This window comes from Mytilus galloprovincialis, chromosome 10 (assembly GCF_965363235.1).
Source record: "Mytilus galloprovincialis chromosome 10, xbMytGall1.hap1.1, whole genome shotgun sequence".
Classification (NCBI taxonomy): Eukaryota; Metazoa; Mollusca; class Bivalvia; order Mytilida; family Mytilidae; genus Mytilus; species Mytilus galloprovincialis.
Genome location: NC_134847.1, coordinates 10,880,256 through 10,902,214, shown reverse-complemented (window position 1 = coordinate 10,902,214; position 21,959 = coordinate 10,880,256).

Genomic DNA, 21,959 nt, shown 5'->3' with positions numbered 1-21,959 from the left:
CAATTGACAATTTCAATTATGTTCTCTTATTTGTATATCTTATCTTGTTGATCGTTTTGGCTTTTTTGGAGTTTATTTCTACAATTGTATCTAAAAACTTTTTTCTAGATAACAGGAAAGACATGTTTAAAGGGAAGTAACTGGATTAAAAAGGTGACTTAATATTCCAGCGTTGATAGCTCATTTGTAGACAATATCTTGCTGATAAGTTTTGCTATATAAAGTTTATATCACTATTTTTTAAATATTATGACAAAACTGATAAATAAATAGGGATATATTTTTAATTGAAGGACCATAACTTCAATTAGAAGTCGTTGACAATTTTAATGTGAATGGACTGCAGGTAGATTTCAACTTTCTCAAACAATTCTGTCTCTGCCAGATTTTCTCTATTCATAACAGTTTTAAAATAAAAGACGAAATTACGAAATAAAAAAAAAAAATCCCGGAAGCTTAAAGATACGGAAGAGTACAATACTTTATACAGAAGAACGGACTGTTTACGTCACGAACAAATGTTGGAGGCGAACCTTCGGCGAATCATTAAATCGATTCCAAATTTGGAATTCCGGGGTGGTCGTGCTGTTGTCGAATTATGCTAATATGCATGCCCGTTAAATAAAACCGATGCAAAACTGACAATTGGCAATTGGAACTTCAACGGCAGGTAAGTTAAATTACAAAATGACAATGGCAGACTTTTAAGGCAAACTATTTTAACTTCTTTGAATTGTGATGTGTATGGCATTTTTTAGACCAATCTGAAAATCAATGACGCTAACGAACTAGATGGTTATAAGTAGATAGGTTAAAATAAGGGAAATATTTCGAACAAAAGCGTGGAGGGGTAGTGGTGGAATAGTATGTTTGTTATTATTAAAAACTGTATACTTGACAATTTTGACGTCGATATTTTTAACAATATCAGAGATGATATTCTTTGGATAAATTTGAAATACAAAAATATAATCCAAACTTTATGCTTTATCTGTGTGTGTGTGTGTGTGTGTGTATGCTATCGCATGTGTATTTTTATAGTAGCTATAATCCAGTGGTAATTTCAATGGGCGTATAGGAAACTCACAAGACTTAACTGACTTTATCGGTACTCTACCAGAACGATGCTATATTGATTCTATAAAAAATTCGTTTGCTGTATTTCTGATGGAGTTCTTAAACGACTCAAATTTCTGTCTGATAAACGGAAGATTAGACAGTTTAAGGGACAACTTTACGCACCTTTCGGCAAATCTGTCGTTGACTACACGATTTCTCCGCATGCCTCGTTGAAAACATTTTACGATTTCGAGGTAAAACTTGTGTCGGACTTGCTGATCGATCACAATACTAAATTACATACAAACTCAAAAGTCCCATATCACTCAGTGTTACAGTGTTCTTTTGATTGTTCGGAATATTGATATTATAAAAGTTCGCATGTAACTAAAACGCTAAAACAACTTTGTAAAATCTGTGAGGAGAAAATATGACGTCACGAACATCCCAAATAATATATATTGAAGAGCGAACGATGTGTGATCTGTTTAGACATTTTGGCGGGAAATCAGTAAACTAAGTCCAAAAAAACATCGACAAACATTAATAGTGCCTTGGTGTCGAAGTATTATATGTCCTCTGCTAAAAAGGCAAAGATTTCTGCAATTTGATGGATCACCGAAGCATAAGTTTGGTGTTAACTGTCGCAAAAACATTTAGTCAGATTTTGAATGCAAGGTTCATCAGTCATCTCGAAAACAACAACTTTCTAACTAAAGAACAAAACGGATTTAGGCGGCTTAGATCATGTCTTTACCATATCTTTTCACTGTGTACAATGTTGAAGAAAAGAACACTGCAGAACATTGACATTTGTTTGTGCTTTGTTGACTCCAGAAAGGCATTCGATTTAGTGAAGCATAATATACTCTGGAATAAAATTTTAGCCAAGGGTGTGTATGGAAATATGTACAATTAATTAAGTGTCTCTAATTAAAGCTACAAAGTGCAGTATGATTATCGCCTACGACGTTTACTGAATGGTTTTCATTTGATTCCAGTGTCCGTCAAGGTTATAACCTCGCGCCCACTCTTTTACATTGTTTATTGATGGATTGGTACAACTAATTAACGGACTTTGTTGTGGCGCATTAGTCGATGACGATATGATCAGCTGATTGATATACGATGACGATCTGTTAATGGATTACAAAATCAGCGTAATGCTCTGAACGATTGGACAAAGACACAATTGATGAACGTTAATACAGAAAAGACAAAAATTATGCATATTCGAAAGACTACAAAGGTAAGACCTCAATTTGCGTTTCGACTAGGGGACAAGACAGTTTAACTTGTAACTAAATACCGCTGCTTGGAACTCATAGTATCCGAATATATGGATGTTAATGTCTCTAACAGTGTTCTCGTAGGTGCAGGTAGTAGATTATTTGGATCATTGACATAAACAGTCTTTAATATTGGTACTTTGGACTCCGACATATTCTCGATTATGCATTCGGGGTAATGCGAGCCAAGCAATATGACAATATCGAACGCTTACATTATAGAGCTATCAAAACGTTTCTTGGAGTCAGCAAAACAACACCAATTTCAGCAATAAACGCAGACATGGGATTGCATCCATTTTTTTTTATTCACAACCAGTGTAACGTTATCCGCTTATGGTGTCTTCTTATGAACATGCCTAGTCACACAATTTGCCAGAAAGTGTTTGTTTGGGATTGAGAAATGTCGAGACGTTACCGTTACACGTGGTTTAACAGTGTAAAAACGTCTCTGGACAAATGCAATATTTCAGACCTAACTGACAATGACTCTGATATCTCAACAAGATTCATCTTAGACTCTGTGAAAGATTAACGTGTAGCAAACTGAAAAGAAAAGTGGTTGAACGAAATAAACAATATGCCAAAGTTGAGGACATACAAACATTTAAAAACCGAATAGAAACCGTACGTACAAAACCATTTAATGAGGACCCAAAGATCTGCAATTGCTAAAATTCGCTATGGTACCAAAAAAAATGTATTTCCAAAAAAAATCGAACGAGGACGCTATAGAAACATTCCAATCGAACAACGAGTATGGAAATTGTGCAATTCTGGGTATATTGAAGATTAGCAACACCTCATCTTATACTGTGATCGGTACTCGGTTTTGAGTCATAAACTATTTACTGCAATATCAACAGATCCTGCGTATCCTCTACGCATAAATGAACTTCCTCCAAATGCTGCCTTAATGAACTTTTATCTAACAGCCACAAATGTATAGCGAACTTTGTCTTGAACTGTGATCGTATCCAAAGAAAAATTTTCCAACTATTTTACTTTAACTTAGCCATTCGTCCAAAATTATTTGTTATCTGGTTTTTTTTTTTCTCTCAAAAACTTGAGTTTCAATTTAGTGTATCGTAAGCCTATCTGGCTGACTGTAATGTAATATTGTACTAATATGTATTTGGTGTATACAGATTGCACAAATACACCATTTATTAATTCATTCATTCATATATTGTTATTGTTGTCAATATGTGGTCGTTTCGGCCAACTTATAGTCATAAGGGCAACTATATATTGCAATCAAGCCAATACATTGTATATGGAAATTTTGTATTTACATTGTACATGTATCATAACTTAAATTTATTCGTTCAGTTTATGTTCACGTGTGTCAATATGTCTTTTGATTGAGCTAAGACATTTCAATTGATTTTTTATACTGTGTCTTTGTATGTTGTGATGTTACACTATTGTTTCAGATAAGGTTGAAGGGTTTGCACATTTTTTTGTACCATTATAAAGCGTTTAAACCCGCTGCAATTGTTTGCACCTGTCCTAAGTCAGGAATCTGATGTTCAGTTGTTGTCGTTTGTTGATGTGGTTCATAAGTGTTTCTCTTTTCTCGTTTTTATATAGATTATATTTTTGGTTTGCTGTGCGGTGTGTGCCAAGGGTCAGTGTTGAAGACCGTACTTTGACCAATAATGGTTTACTTTTATAAATTGTGACTTGGATGTGGAGTTGTTTTATTGTCATTCATACCACATCTTCTTATATCTCTATAGTAAGTCATTGAAAATAGACAAGCCTTATACCTCTCTGTGTGTATAAAAATGCTAAAATGAATTGAGACTGTCGCCACGGAACACAGATGATGCCGCCGTTCGGATATAATGTTATAACGGAACATAATTCAGTAACGGTACCAGTGACACAACCCAAATTTTCACTTGATCTGAGTGTAGTGGTAATAATCATTGTGTACAAGTGTCCTAACATTTGGTAGAGACAGACTAAAGTTAGAGAACGGAAACTAATTTCAGAACGTACGGGTGTACAGACGGACATGGGTAATACTAAATCCCCCTTTTCTACGGCCGGGGGCATAAATATCACATTGTTTACCTGAAAGACCATCTTAATAGATGAAGTAATAATTTTAAACAGCAACACATGTCTAATATTTCTATCGAATTTCCATGTAGTTGTTTTCATAAAATGGCAAAAGTGTTGTGTCAGTTTTTTTTACAGACTTTTATCTCACAGTTTGCATTAATAGACATTTGACTGAACCATGTTTTGCAAATTACCTGCCAAATACTAGGCAACGGTATAAACTTGCGTATGACGTCATTGAGTTTAGCGTTCGTGTTTACACCCCCGACAAGATATACAGCATTCCCAAACGTGAAAATACCGAATTCTTTACAAACTAGATTTTGTCTCCGTAATTCCTTAATTAAATTGCTTTGTGTATTGAATTTTAAGAAATCACATATATTAGAAGCAATTTAAAAAGTAAAAACACAAAAATACTGAACTCCGAGGAAAATTCAAAAAGGAAAGTCCAAAATCAAAAGGCAAAATCAAAAGTTCAAACACATCAAACGAATGGATAACAACTGTCATATTCCTGACTTGGTACAGGCATTTTCTAATGTAGAAAATGGTGGATTGAACCTGGTTTTATAGCTAGCTAAACCTAAACGTCCTTTCCAAGTACACACGTTCTGATTTGTTGGGTTTTCACTGGTATTGTAGCAATTATATTGATGCTTGTTAAATCTGGATTGAAAAGACAAACCGCAAGTTCGTATTCTTGAAGAGAAAATGTAAACCATATTTCCAACGGAAACACATGACAAATTTGTAGTGTGAACATTGAAAGGTTAAGGAAGGGATGCAACTCTTCTCGTTTTATTCTTCTTCACATCAGAATCAAAGAATGTATGTAACGGTACATGTCCCTGGTACATTTGAAACGAAAAAAAAAGATTCATTTGCAAACATGGCAAGGAAACAACTTTCTATGATAAGTCTCAGAATTCAGATTTAAAACAAATATGAACGAATAGAAGAATCTAACTGATTGTTATTTGTTATTGTATGGAACCAAAATTAATTGTTAGGGGACTTTCCGTTTTTAATTGTGCTTGGATTTCTGTATTTTTGATGTTTTACTTTTTACAAAATCTGTATGAAAAGTTGAATGTTACTGTGAATTCTGCCAATACTCAAAATAAATCAATTTACTTTTCCTTTTGGCTTTGTTTTATTCTGATGGAAGTAATTGTCCGAATGAGTAAAACAATATGTAGCATTAAAAAACACCGTTACCTAAAAATCAAAATCGTAAAATTCAAAAACAACACTTTCTACGTGGACGCATGTGACAAGACACTGATAATAGTAAACAAATTTTTACCTGAAAAAAAGTTATTTGGTTCTAAAAAGTCGTAAAATACTGAACAATAAATTAATAAGTCGTGTTAAGGCTTTCAGTCAATCTTCTTGTTTGTGCACTGAGGTACAGTTTAGACAATTCGCTTGCAGACAAGTATGATTCTTCAGTCTATATTCAACCTGTTCAATAGTTGTTGTTTCCCTGTACACATCAATAACATACTGAATTGACTGCAGGTGAACTACTGAAATTATAGAAGATAAGTCTGAAAATTGATTGAAAGACTGAACATGACTTAATCATTTATTTTTTAGAATTTTCAGTTGTTGTTGAGATCAAAATGACCGTTTAACACTACAAATCACCTACTAGTGATTTGATTTGACAGAATATTACCAATTTGTCAAGCACGCATTAAACTGGAATTTTATTTTGTAACAATTTCAGTTTTTTAGTAAAATTTTGGACCAAAGATGACTGCTATCATTTTGACAATATCGGAAATCATGAACACGATTTCACATATCTAGGACAAGTCATATAATATATAGATTTCCTATCTTCCATTGTATTACTTCTCTCTGCAAAGTTGAAATATAATATAAATACCGATAGCTTTAAGAGAACATATAAGAAGTGAAACGTTTTGTTTTTTTTCTATTGTTTTGTGTTGTATGTATTATCGTTTGTTTATCTAATGGAAAAAATAAACAAAAATGTGTATGTACCTTCTTCTGCTACAGTAATACTCTAAAGTCGATGTACAAACACAAATCCGTACTTTACTTTACGAAATGTATAATTTTAAATGTTGTCAAGCAATAACAATAATATCCTTCATCTGTGTAGGTAAAATTTGACTCAAGAAGACACAAAATTTATGGATTTTAAACGATGCTAACACAAATAATTTTTGCAAAACATTTAACTCTATGCGAAAGGAACAATAACAAATTTAACAAAATTATAAGACGATATGAATTGTCTTTCTTGTACAGTTTTCTGTAAAAAAAAATGAACGGAGTATCATGAAATATTCATAACAATAGCCTTTTTTGAATTAATAAATCTCGAAACCAATTATTAGTGGCCAAAAGATAGTTTTCCAGACGTGTCAAATTTAGTTTTTTCATGTATTATTATTCAATAACTTTCAAAAGTATGGGCTTCCATTTTATTACTGGAAATATTATTTAATCTCCTAATTTTACTCTGTTTCATTTGTCTCAACATTTTTTAAGTTTTGCTTTCAAACGAAAGTTGAGGAACATTGTAAAATTAGCGTTTCACTTTGACGCACTCTCTTTGTTGTTCATATGACAGATAGTAGCAATGAATATTTACTGGTAACTAAAACAAATAAATTTTCCTTTCTGCATAGTAGGGTTATCTCACACGTTTGTAAATATGTATCAAAGGTACCAGGATTATAATGCGATTATATAAAGAAGAAGATGTAATATGAGTGCCAATAAAACAAATAGCCATTAAGATCACAATGTGTAGAAAGTAAACAGTTAAAGGTCAAAGTACAGCCTTCAACATCAAGCCGTGGCTCGCAATGAACATCAGGCTATAAAGGGCCCCAAAAAGACTAGTGTAAAACAATTCAAACAGGAAAACCAACGGTTTAATCTATAAATAATAGCATTACAGACACACAATAAAATATCAATTGAAATGGCTTAACTCGAATAAAAAGACAATACACAAAAACAACTAAATATACATTGAACGAATACATTTGATCTATAACACAATATACATTAAAAACGACGTTTCAATGTCAAAAACACAACATTAACCAAGGACAAAATGGCGTTAAATAATGTAACGTATACAGGTTAATTTAAATATAATAACTTGGTTGTTACGAGTACAGAAACATTTTTTTACAAATCGATGTGTTGTTCATATTATGAGTACAGAAGTGAAAATCATGTTTCGTCATACTAAATACTTGAATTACAGAAATGCATAAAAAATTGTGTCAACAGGTCAAATTAACACAAAATAGATATAGGAAGATGTGGTATGAGTGCCAATGAGACAACTCTCCATCCAGGTATTAATTTATAAAAGTAAACCATTATAGGTCAAGGTACGAACTTCAACACGGAACCTTGGCTCACACCGAACAGCAAGCTATAACGGGCCCCAAGAACTACTAGTTAAGTGTAAAACCATTCAAACGGGAAAACCAAAAACAAACGACAACTACTGTTCATCAGATTCCTGACTTAGGACAGGTTCAAACATTTACAACGGGATTAAATATTTTAATGGTACCAAACCTTCTCCCTTTTCTGAAACAATAATATAACATCACAGCATAGAAAAACATACTATAAAATATCAATTGGAAGGCTTAACTCAATCAAAAAACATAAATTAACTCACAATGAACGATTACATTTGATCTGTGAATGCGAATACATAGTTAATAAAAATCATAAGGGATGAATAATTAAGGTCAAAAGTAAATAAACAAGTTTAAACAAAGTTAAAGTATGATATCACTGTGAAATGTTAAACAAATTTTAGAAAATAATCACATAAAAAAGTACGATTTGAGAGTACTCGCAGTTACTGACAGCTAGTTAAAAGCGAAAAACAAGTAATAATAAACATGTTGTTGAAAATAAAAACTAAATGAATATGCATTCAAAGCCTACATTAAGCCAATGCTGGTCTTTTCATTTCAAGTAATACTTATTATTTATGTTAGCATCATGCTTTCCAGGAATGCTCTAAATTCACATGATCATTAGATTAATTACAAAGATATCCCAATGTTGTACTGTCCGACCCCGCATGTTCTTTATTTAGGATAAGGAAGTGATGACTCATCTACTTTTGCCTAAAACGAATTTTTTTTCTCTCAAAAAGACAATAAACTTATGATTTGATAAAATTGAAGACTATTGCTTTCTTGAGTTGAGAGGGGTACTATTTATGATAAATGCTTTACACCAAAATGTTTGATTGTCAAATATGAAGAACGTTAACAAGAACAAAACCACAAAAAGTAGTTAAATCCAAGTCATTTAAACTCTGTTGAAAAGGTGTCTCATAAACAATCCAACAACAGTTTCTTATTTTACATTAAACATAACCGCCAAACTTTTCGGAAATACACTTGGTAATCAAAATATTTTCGGTGCCATCGATCGATTTTTCGAGATTTGTTCTTGTCCTAATAAACACTAGCCTACAACATCACTACGGAAACAACTTAGGAAAAACCTTTCCATTTTACTTTAACTTTTTACCAACTTAGAGGAAAAACACTCAACTGAAAAATAACTGAACAAAAATATCTTGATTTAATTTAACATTTTAAGGGTACTACAAAAGAAGGTGTGTGTAATATACTTTAATTGCCTACCAGCTATTTGGAGCATTCATATATTTTTGCAAAATGTGAATACGACATATAGCTGTTTATCTTTTTTATTGTAATATATGTGAAAGGATAAGATTTTAGCTCCACTAAGTCTCCGAACAAAGGTACTAATTATCTGTTGGACTAGTAGACAACCAGTTTACGTCTATAAATAAGTGACGGGTGTTACGTGAAGAGCAGAAACGCTTGCCCGTTCTGTTCATTTTCGTTTAATCTATGATATTAAAGGTTTGTTCGTGTTAATACATTTAAGGTTTTTGTTTAATGTTTCGGAATGGTTGTTCGTTTTTTGTTATTATTATACATTCTTTACTCCATTTTATTTCTTTATTTGCAACTTTCAGACCCGGATCCGGATTATTTTCAGTTAAATTTGCAATCAATTTGTGACCCGGATTTGTTACAGTTAAATCGATTTATGACTATTGAACATCGGTATACTACTTGTGCCTTTATTTATCATACATTTTTTTACAGATATATTTGAATTTCATATTCACCTTTTTTTCTGCAAAGTTTGTTGGATTTGTCATTGCATGTTGAACAGCCATCACATAAACTTCTTTCATGAATGAATTGCAATCCGTCTCGACATTTGATATGTATGTAAGGACATTGGTAATCTGAAATATGAAGAAACGTTGTTGTTTGTCTGGCTTAAACTAGTAAATAATTCATACATTATTCAGAGAGAGATTATTCTAAACAAATAATACAATATGAATATTCCGCGAGTTAGGTCGACTGGGATGAAGATCAACCAAATTAGTCTGAGGCTGGTAAGTAATGGTGAAGTGCATGGATACATGTAGGAGCAGACATTTTGCAACAGCTCAGTTACGGACTCCCCAGACAGTTGTTGAAAAGTTCATGTACGTATATACGTAGCTAGTGCAGCATCTACCCATCACATGGTATAAGATTTAACATCATGTGTCAACCGGACGTGACGGCATATCTATACATTATGCACAGCTTAAGAAAAGCCTAAATTTATCAGGGACTTAACAGATGCACGAGAGTCAAGGAGGGACAGTATTTATATACCCCAGTCAACCAATAGGGTTTATCTCAAAAAATAAAAATTCCAAATAAATTCATTAGATGATAGCATTATGGTACCAGAACAGTAATACGCTAACATATCTAAACAAGGCGGTATTACCCCATATCTTTGAAATATCAAAGATCGACAAGTGTTAGACCATGTGGAAATTGTAATTTAAGGGTAAATATTGGCTTTTTGTTGAAAAATCGCTGATAACCGGAAAAACTTATATTTTTCTAGTATGACATTCATTTTGAACATGTGTCGGGTAAAATTTGCAAAAAAGGCTTCTACGCTTTATAAAAAGAAAAAAATCGATTCCGTTCAGAAAAATGTACTTTTATTGGGTTTTTGTTGAAAAATCAATAAAAACTTGATTTGCTTTTCTTCATTTTTAATCTGACATAATTTTAAAACACGCATTGTGTTAAATTTATAGAAACTAATCTTCTAGGGTAAAAAAAAATAATTTTCTTTTGGAAAATTGTAATTTTGAAGTTAAACAAATTAACAATTTTAATGAAAAATACAAAAATCTGTAAAATTTAAAAGTATTACAGTTGTTGAATGATTTTGTCTCTTGAGCAACAATAATGTTATAATAACAAACTTTGATATCAATAATTGTTCTCTTCCTTTCGGTCTTCAAATATCAACTTTTCTGCTTTAGTACATACTTGTTCTTTGAACTCAGTATATACGATGGTACACTCAATCCGTGTTTTCGACATGTACATCTACAAATGTACGTGTGTCACAATTTGTTTAACACTTCAATCTTAAAATGTTTAACAATTTATCCGGAGCTGCTGGAAGGGTAATTGATATAGATGTCAATCGTTCATTTGTTATTAACCAACAGCAGTCCAAAGGATTCAGATTTGTTGCATCTGTCCACTCTATGATTTGGTAGAACATTCTCTTACTGTTGAGAATGCAGTGCAAATTTTTCACGTTATGTTTCCCGTATTTACGTCTTATGTTCATGACGTTACTTTGTACCTTTGTATGGGCGCCTTAGATATAGATTCTGATTACAAAAGTAACACAACGCAAAGTAAAGAGACTTATTCGTGAATTACAAAACATTTTTACAAAAGCAGAAGATCATTAATGCCTTGAATGAAGACATTATACATTTAACAAAGTTTGAGGACATTGAGGATGAAATGCTACGGAAAGATGAGTATAAAATCTGTCTGAATAGTAAAATAAGACACATACGTAAACAAACTCAAATTCACCAATTTCGAATTCTACCACCTCGCCTTATCAGTCAACGGAAAATACATAGCTCTGATCAACAACAAATGTACCATGTTCCGCCAAACGTTACGAAAATTCACCAACTTCCGAAACTCACCTTACCTACATTTACAGGAGATACACTCATGTGGCAAACTGTTTGGGACTCATTCGAATCCTCTGTACACTACAATCTCACACTTATCGACATATATACAGAAATTCACGTATTTGAAATCGCAACTTAGCAATGAAGCCGTACGATGTATTGATGGACTTTCGCTCACAAACAATAATTATACGGCAACTATGAAATTTTTAAAAGAACGTTTTTGTGAGCAACACAAAATCACGAATGTCTACAAGCAAGCCCTGTAAGAACTTCCCAACAACAGCTTAGTTTTTGTATATCCAAAGCTTTGATCGAACTGAGTTTTCGATTGCTTTGATCAGATCAGTAAAAAAGGTCATGTGAACTAAATGTATAGTGAAATACAAAAAGTAGAAGAAAATCGGTGTCTTTTCCGATTACCACAGTAGGGTGTGATTTTGATTATTTGACACCCGTCTGTACTATAAGAACATCAGCATCAGCATCAGCATCAGCATCAGCATCTGCATGTTATGTTTAGAAGTCGTTTTTTGATAAGGCATTAGTTAGCATATTTAAAAGATTTTGTTCATTTAGATAGTTAGTATTTCTGAAATTGGTAGTTGTTTTGAAAACGATGTTAGCACCTTCTTATCATTTTCGCCGGCATGTGTACATGATCCTTTGTGCTAGGTCTTGATGTGCTTGGTCATATATACGTTTAATGTAATCTGCATACTGTTGACTTATCTCTCCAAAAGTTGTTTTTTTCCTTTATTCTATGGAAGGCGTTAAATCAATGAACCTCCATCAATGACAAAATGTAGCTCAGAGTCAAGTTTTCTGCTAACAGTACAGTCTAATGTTGCCTTTTGAGCTTGTCGCATTAGTCCAGACGGTTCAAATAATGCAGAGGGGGTACTCGAAATTTCGAATTTTTAAATTTCCGAAAAAAACTTGGGAAATGTTGTTTACTGCAGGAACAACACGTTGAAATAAAACTGGGGGTACCAGTCTCAATGTTCCGTAATCGAATATAAAAAAAAAGGTATTTCTTTCCACCAGAAAAGACTGCAATTTGAACATGCTTTTTCTCTTCTTTTCCCAAGTTCTTTGTGCTGTTCATTTGTAAGTTCACACCAGTAAGCTTCGGAATTGCTTCATTCTTGTTTCAATTGATTCTGTTGTCTTTAAACTTCGCGAAAGTAGCAACCCTCTATCAAAGAAGTCATAATTGAATGCATATTTTTTCTTTAATATCGTATTAATTTCGAGATATATACTTCATACACAGGCGCTAGCTGGAATGTAGAAACATAAAAATGGAAAGTTCCCAATTAAAAATCTAAAATCATCTCTTTTGTCAACCAATCTTCAGTGTCAATTCCTAGATGTAAGTCAGACTGAACTATGTCTGTGGTAATCTTTATGTCAAGTTCGATTGGATAGATGCGTTCAACATAGTCACCAACTTTACTAGACTTGTACGTTATATTTCCTCCGTTTTGCAAGATATGTTAGGACCTATATTGTTTTGCCTTATTCATAGTTCATAACTGATATTGTTTGTTTAATTATAGTGATATTAAATGTTAATATCAGGTGAGAAGTGTTCTGACCCATTTTGAACATGCTTTCCATATGTACATTTTTGTTATTATCTTTTTTATAAACACAACACATGTTTGCTCGTTTGGGAACTTTGAATCAATTTCTGTCGTATGTATGCTATTTTATATCAATAGGTATGTTTCTATTATGTACCGACAGTTTCATAATTATTTTTGTGCTGATTTGAAGCAATTGCACGAAAAAGCCTTCGGAAACACCTGATTATTGTTTGTGTTGGACTATATCACTCTCTAACATTTCATTTTTTTTTTTTGCTTCGAAAGTGTCTCCATTTTGTTGACATTGTATTCGAAATCGTATTATTAAACACATTTTTTTTTGGCATCGTACTTAAGATTTGATCGGAGAACTTTGTGCTTTTTTATTATACGTCTCTTCCGCCAATTCATTTCAGATACTATTGGCAGTGATTACAATTCTTCGGTACAATATAAAAGCAAAGAAACATATTCCATCATAACAGTGCGTGTGCAGATCTATAATAATAAAACTAAATCAAAAAAGCAAATTTACTCTTTATTTACTTAAGGTTAATGCAAAACAATAATTAGATCTTTACCATTTGATTGGTCTTATTATTGCTACGAATCATAATGAATAGTTTGATGTTAAAATTACTATTTTCGATAAAGACTGAAATAAGGTGTAACTGCATCATATCAATAACCGGACACTAAAAAAACATATCTTAATATGATTTCTTATTTCGAAAAGCAAAAAAAAAAACTCGCAATTAAATGTGATTTTGAAAAAGCTAAGAACTTCATTTCGTACAACAGAACAAAAATTAGATCTTTACCATCTGATTGGTCCTATTATTGCTACGAATCATGATGAATACTGAACTAAGGTGTAACTGCATCATACCAATAACCGGTCACTGGAAACATTACATATAGTAATTATATGATTTCTTATATCAAACAGCCCAACAAAACTCTCAATTTAAATTTCTTTTTAGTTGTCGACATTTATCATTTATTAATTACAACAACGCACGGTACAGTTAACAATTTTAGAAAACACATTTTCTAATACGTATGTGTAGTCAATGAGAGGCTTGAAAAATTAAAACAATGAATGTCTATGACAAACAATTGAAACGTCAATTGACAATACAAGCAGGGCAACTACATTAAGTGTGCAATTTGAGTAATTCAATATGCATTGTCATTGACTGAATGTAAAATAAATCATCAAAATTTTCTTATTATTGATTTATAATTTCACATTAGACGTGATAATAATTAACGATGAGCACAATATTATCTTAATTATGATAATACGTAGTGAAATGTAAAGAAATGTTCTTAAACGCATTGGAAAGAATATAGGCTGACTCATAACACACAACCTTAATAGGTTTCTCTACAAAATGTTCTTGAAAGCATTGGAAAGAATATATGCTGAATTATAACAAACAACCTTAATAGGTTTATTTAGAGAAATGTTCTTAAGCACATTGGAAAGAATATATAATAATTTATAACAAACCACCTGGTCCGAGTACACAGTTATTTCGTAGTGCATTTCTTTTAGACAATAAATGAAAATTAAAAAAATCCCACCTGCGCTTTCTCAATAATATTTTTACAGTGTGTTGTACTACTTTTGGGACAAATTATATCAAAATTATAGAAAACTTCATCAGCTCTAACTCAAAATATGGACAATTTTGTGTTAAGGGGGTCTTGAAATCTTTTGACAGCTTCCGAAGTGCTAATTTCTGACCTTTTTCAGCTGGACCTAATCACTACTTTACATTAATATTTATGACCCAAATTTTTTTACAGTGTCATTTCACCCCCCAACTTGCTATATGAGGCATAAAACATGGAGAAATAAATTTGGAAGGGGTATAACAAAAATTGGCAAGTAACACACTGTCCACACTAAGGACTATATTCGTGGACAACGAAAATCAAAGGACGATAACTGTGTACTCGGACCACCTTAATAGGTAAATCTAAAGAAATTAATATATGCTGACTTATAATAACCAATCATAATAAGCCTAGAACACATAGAAATACATGTTACTTTATTTACAAATATACATCAATCAATCAGTTGCCTGAATTTTAACATATAATATTAAAAAAATGAGGTATAATTATTATGATTAGGGAATAACTCTTGTAGATTTTGAATTTTTTTTAACGATAACAAATATTTTTATTTAATTATTTCCTGCTATATAAATACCTAAGTAGCCCAGGTCGCATACTTAAGGATCCCTGTTTTTTTAACAGCCTTACTTGACCAGGGAAAATATCAAATGAGTTTAAACTTCCCATAGTTTTACATAAGTATACATTTAAAAATAACCAATACAATTGATTTTACCTGATACGCATCACTGGCACTGTAATACATAATAATTAACGTATATCTGGTTCACTGACTAACATTATACATGTGCTGATTTAAACTTGAAAACTATATTGAAAAAAATAAGAGTTATAAGTTATTGTTAGAATTGGATATCATTGAATTAATGTGAATGAACAGAAATTGAAATGATTCTGTGACCTACGTATGGATTATAAAAGTATAAAGCACATTTGGTGAGTACTTATGTATAAGAAACGTGATGTGTGTAATTTACTAATATACATATTAATATGCACAGACATAATATTCAAATATCAATTATAGTACAAATCTTTCTTTCTGTAAAAAAACAATACCAAACAAACATATTGTTCCCTACGTTCTTCGTAAGATATAGTAAACTGATTCCATTTCTAAAAGGGAAAATCCATTGTTTTCCTTTTTTATCTTTGTAAACCATTTTAAGATTAATTTAATACATTAAATGCTTTTTTAATACTTTATTACTAACTTAAGTATTAGATTTTTCATATTGACTATAAAATTTTTACAAATTTTACAATATCTTGTAAATTTATTATGAAATGTTTCCTTCAATATACTAGTCCAAAGACCATTTTTAACATGTACACATAGCATAAAATTTGCTATCTGGTCGTTAGACCAAAACTGAAGTAGTGACTTTTTATTGTTGTAAAAAAAAACATCAATACAAACTTAATAAATACCAAATGTTTAATCCACAAATTTAATCCTCCTTCTTGCAAACAATTGATCTGCTGCGTCGTAATACAAGTCATGTGAATTCGGCAAACAAAAATCAATAGATATGTATGCAAGTAATATAAAATCTATTGCACTTAATGTATATGCTTTTACAATAAAACTGGAAGAGACCAAGAACAAGTTAAAAATGTTAATGAAAATTATTTACTATTTGAATAAAAACCATAATTACGATGCGAAAATTTTATGTATATTTTTCTTTTGCAACAGATGTATCGACAGTTGAAGATATTCTAGAACGTAGCGTGATTTCTTGCATTGAAGCGCACATAAATACAGAAGACGCTTCCGATAGCACACCAGTTACAGTGGAGCAGTCCATTTTGGACGATTATTTAATAGGTATGATATACCATCTTCATTCTCTTAATAGGAACTTTTAATATTAACTTTTATACTGACTATATGTTGAAGGCCGTATGGTGACCTATATTTGTTAATTTGTGTCATTCGGTCTCTTGTGGAGGGTTGTCTCATTGGTTATCATACCACATCTTCTTTTTTATACTTGTCTGTTATTTTGACATCGCCAAACATGTTTTATCTCTAGTTGCTGTTTTTGTTTAATGACCATTTAAGAAAAATAATGTGCAAGTCTTAGTTTTGAACAAACTTGGGGAACAAACTTGGGGATCGAACACACGATTACAAGGATCACTTACAGAGGAAAGTCCTCCGAGGATGTTATTTTTTTTATTGCATATACGGGTACTGGAAACTATAACCATATCAACTTCAGAAATATTACTTTTACATCAAATGTTCAAACACTTGCTCATTAAATGAACAACATATTTTTTTTTTATAAATTTTGAACTCGAAAAATTACAGCGCCCCCTTACGGTCATTGTCCTCCTGGAGTGATCAAAGTGATCGTAATATAACGACTGGATTATTCGGGTTATTTGAATTGTTGATTTTCCATTCTAAAGTGATAGCATTTGTTTTCCTCTAGGAGACGCATTAAAGGTACATATTCAGAACTTAGTTATACGTATAAAGATATAAAAGTGGAAATGTTTTGTACTCAATCAACACATGTACATATAAGTTGAAAAATAATCATATTAGTAAAAGTTTTCAATTCATGGTAGCTATCCTGATGAAACAATTCAACAAAAAAGACTTGACGTTTATTTTTACAGAGGAGCACTTTAACTTGTACTAAACTATCGTTTCGGTATATATTTATCTAATAAACTTTTTTAGTTTATGAACTTTGTTTTAAATCCATTTGCAAAGAGAACGCCAAATATTAAATTTACGGTAATACAGATTTTTTTCAAAAGTACTACTTTTAGGCGTTGCATCGTCCTGAACATGCTTGTACTATTTCCCGATGGACGTACTTTTTTAGGCTTGTCACACTTTTTTTACGTTTTATAATGTTTTAATATGCTGATTTTTTTAAGAGAAACAGTAGTTGCACCAGTAAACCGGTTAATCAGTTGATCAGTTAGGGTCAAACATTCAGTCAAACATTAAGTCACATTAAGTCTGGGTCAAAGTTAAGGTCAGGTCAAGCATATTTGACTTCACAAATCTAATACTTAATTTAACAAGGACAAGAGCAGAAGATATTGGCATGTAGTCATGTATTCTAAAACCAGAATTTATGACACTTAATCTATCTGAAAAAGTACCGATAAAAGCATTACATGCTATATAATATATAATCACACATACTCCTGTATTTATCAGTAATTTATATGGCCAGGGGTACTATTTTGAACCGACAAAAATACATCTTATTAATTGAAGTCAGTTACTCTTTACTAGTATCATTATAGTTTCAACATTCAAGTAAAATAGTCCACAATTTATTATTGATTAAGACTCAGATCTTTAAAAAAAATGATTTTTTTACAGGCTATGAAGTAAAGTATGATGTTGATAAATTTGTCAAAGATCTCCCTTTAAAGTATGTGAGAGCGGAAAAAAATTCTACAGAATAGATCGATTAGCTGAAACAAAGAAGAATGACCATCATTGGAGGAAAACTATGATGCACTTGCTAGCCAAAGTGGAGAAATATTTGACGAACATGTGTTTTTTTAATTATTATTGTTGTCCCTATAGAAATAATATAGATATTGTAAATAATGCGTAGTTGTTAATTATTGTCATAGAAAGTATCATATAGCTTTACTCTGCGTAAGGAATTTACAGCAGTCATTGTGACAAAGATGGGGATTTCTTTATCATTTACACCAGAAATTTGCGAAAAACAAAAAGAAAGCAATGGAAAATACCAATAATAATCAGCCACGTTTTGATTCATTGTGCTTATTAATTGCATTTGAAGTTGAATGGTAATGTTTAATTGATAAATGATATGAAAATATCATTGACTTTAAGTGTTCTACCATCTTAGATGAAGCGAATTAGTATCTACAATGCATATTTCAATATTAAAGACAGATACATACGACCGGTTAACAAAATCGTTAGAAAAATAAATCTAATTTCAAATAAAGAGTTCCAAAGTAATATGCAATTTCAATGTAATCAATAGATCTGAAAAAAGAAACATTTATATGAAATTCACCTTTAAATAAATACTTCGACAGGTATGGTACACGTTTTTGTTTACCAGAAATATGCATCATTTCAGGGCCTTTTATTGTTGAAGATTCGGTATGGATTTTGCTCTTTTTTGAAGGCCATACGTCACAGTAAACCTATAGCTTTTTTATGTCATTTGGTCCCTTGCGGAGAGTTTTCTCATTCGCAATCATACCACATCTTCTTATTGAATATTTGAAAACGAAAATGTTACCGGTTGATTATGATATACATGTATGTACCTTTCTAATCTATGAATAAGTGTGATTAGAGTAACATTTTCACGTTGTTCTTGGTCTAAGAACCAAAAAGCAATTTACGCATTATATTTTACATTCAATTTTGTTCTTGGTCTAAGAACCAAAAACCGATATACGCATTATATTTTACATTCAATTTTGTTCTTGGTCTAAGAACCAAAAAGCGATATACGCATTATATTTTACATTCAATTTTGTTCTTGGTCTAAGAACCAGAAAAAATAAGATTGATACTAATTTATTTGATATCATTCGTTTAGTTGGTCTATAGACCAAAATCTGGTGGACAACAGCTCTATCATCTGCGTGAATGTAACATTTTTTTTTGGTTTAAATTAGTTAAATATAAACAACTTAGCGCTGACGCCTGATGTCCAAAGTGTTTCTGTTTTTGGTCTCGAGACCAGACTTTTTCAAGCATAAACAGTTTTATGCAAGTAAATACAAATAACAGTTTGTTGTGCTGTTTTCAAATGATGGGTTCATGCAGGGATTCAGCCATACCAGTTTTATATTCAATGTGAGAACTAACCCGTTTTTTTATATTCTGGTCCAATGACTAAAATATGTATACACCGATCTAAAAATGATTCCAATTCTGTTAGACAAAACTGTTATAATTTATCAAAAAACAATTTGGGGAAATTTCAATGTCACTGCTAGTGATATATCAATGGTATGGGTGTTAGAATTTTCAAAATTATTCAAACTTTGCAATGAAGTCAGTTAAATATGTCGATCTGCATTGGTATTTTAACTAGTACATGAATGTATAATGGTTGACATGTTTCAAAGAGGAAAAGAATGCATTTTCCCTTTTAGAAATGGATTCAGTTAGTATTATTATTACATATGTAATCAAACACACCTTTAGTTTAGGGCAGTTGAACTAAAACTATTTACCTACATATTTCCGATAAAGAGTTTAATTCTTAATCTACACATATATTTTATATCTGACCGTAGTAAAAGTAGTTTTAATTCGTTTTTCATATGCAATTTCAACAAAGCCTATATAGACTGCATACTCAGTTTATTTTTTTCGAAATTGCATTTATTACGTATTTTCCGAATAGCCCATTTAAAAGTAAATATTATTGCGTTAACAATGATATTATTTGAATTTCTGATAACTGTTTCTATCAATGGTTTAACATTGTTACATTGGTAAAAGGAATGCTCAAGAGTTAAAAATATATTTTTCATCACATAAGTGACATTTTCCATTTTTTGCAGTCTGTTTTCGGTATATATAATCCTGTGTATACATTTCCATTGAAATTCTTTAACTTTTGTATTAATATCTGGTTTACAGAGATTTAGCCAAATATTTTCCCAATCTATGTACTCGCTATACAAATTTTCCCACATTGTTTGAGGGGTCTTTAATATGTTTAAGTTATACTGAAGATATGTTAATGTCAAATCTTTGATTTTAATGATTTTGTTATCTGGATTTATAAATTAAATAAAGTTTTCAGAAATTTTGATTTTGTGGTTTTTTACAGTGCGTTGTACATCGTTATTTCTTAAAACTGGTATAATACTTTGCGGTACGGCACTTTTAATTCGTGATTATTCCGAAATGCATTTGCGTTTATCTATAAGTTGTTGATATATTCTATTGCACGATTTAAATTCATTGGTATTATCATCCCATATATCACCAATAGTTTTTATTAGACTTTTTGAAAAAGAAGAATAAAATATAGATTTTCTTTGAAATATGATATTTGAGTTTCCGAATAAGGTCTGCTTTTTTACTTCCATTTTATTAGTTATTATACCCTGTGTGATCCTTGAAAATTTTGACCACGATTGTAAAGTGTTTTTGTAATAATGTGGTATTTTTTTCATCTCAAGACCTGAATGGTCTGAACATCTACACAGAAAAAGTTTATCTGCAATCTTTTTATCATATTTTTTAACCAAAACTTACCTATTGCATTCCAACTTGATAATGGCTTGTGTAATATCGAATATATCGATTTGATATATTTACTTTCTATCCAAATTTTCAAATTTACCCTCCCCATGCCCCCCTTTTTACCGTCTAAACAACAAACCTTCCGGTCTACTTGATTCACTTTACCATCCCAAATAAAATTCCATATTATTTTATTTTTAAGTATTTAGCTTATTTTTTTTTATGTTTTTCAGATATACCTCTTATTTCTAATTCTAGTCACACACTAAAATAATTAAATTTTTAACAATAAGGACTTTTCCAGAGTATGTCAATTTTCTACTTTTCAAGATGTGTACACAATTTTGTACTTTCCATATTTTGTCGTTATCAATGTTATAACCATATGGTGAATACCTAGTTTTATTTATGTTATCTGTCGTCCAGCTTATCTTTTTTAAAAGTAGGCCGTCTGCGTTTATGTGTGCCAATATTAATTCCCTTAGTCTTTTCGTTATTAATTTTTGAACCCGAGGCCTTTTCATATTGGTCTAATAGTTCAAAAGATTTTCTAACAGAACTTTCACTTGTATTAAATAATTGCGTGTCATCAGGAAACATATTCAATTTGGTTTCTATTAGCTCCCCATTTTCTTCCCCGGGCAACATACTACCTGCACTGTCTTTGTCTGCCCTTATTGCACAGGCCAGGTGCTCTACTTATATATGCCTGGCTGATCTAGAAATTGAAAAATATTTTGAGACGTAATCGTTTGTTTTTATACATGTCTTAGCACGTTTTAATAGCATTTGAACCCAACCACGAAAATTGTCCCCAAAATTAAATTCCTTCACAACGAAGTCTAGCCATCCCTATTCCATCCTATCAAAAGCCTTTTGTTGGTCAAGCAAGACAAGTATACCCTCTTCATCCTCACTATCAATTTATTCTATGATATCCTGTCTCATTCGATTTG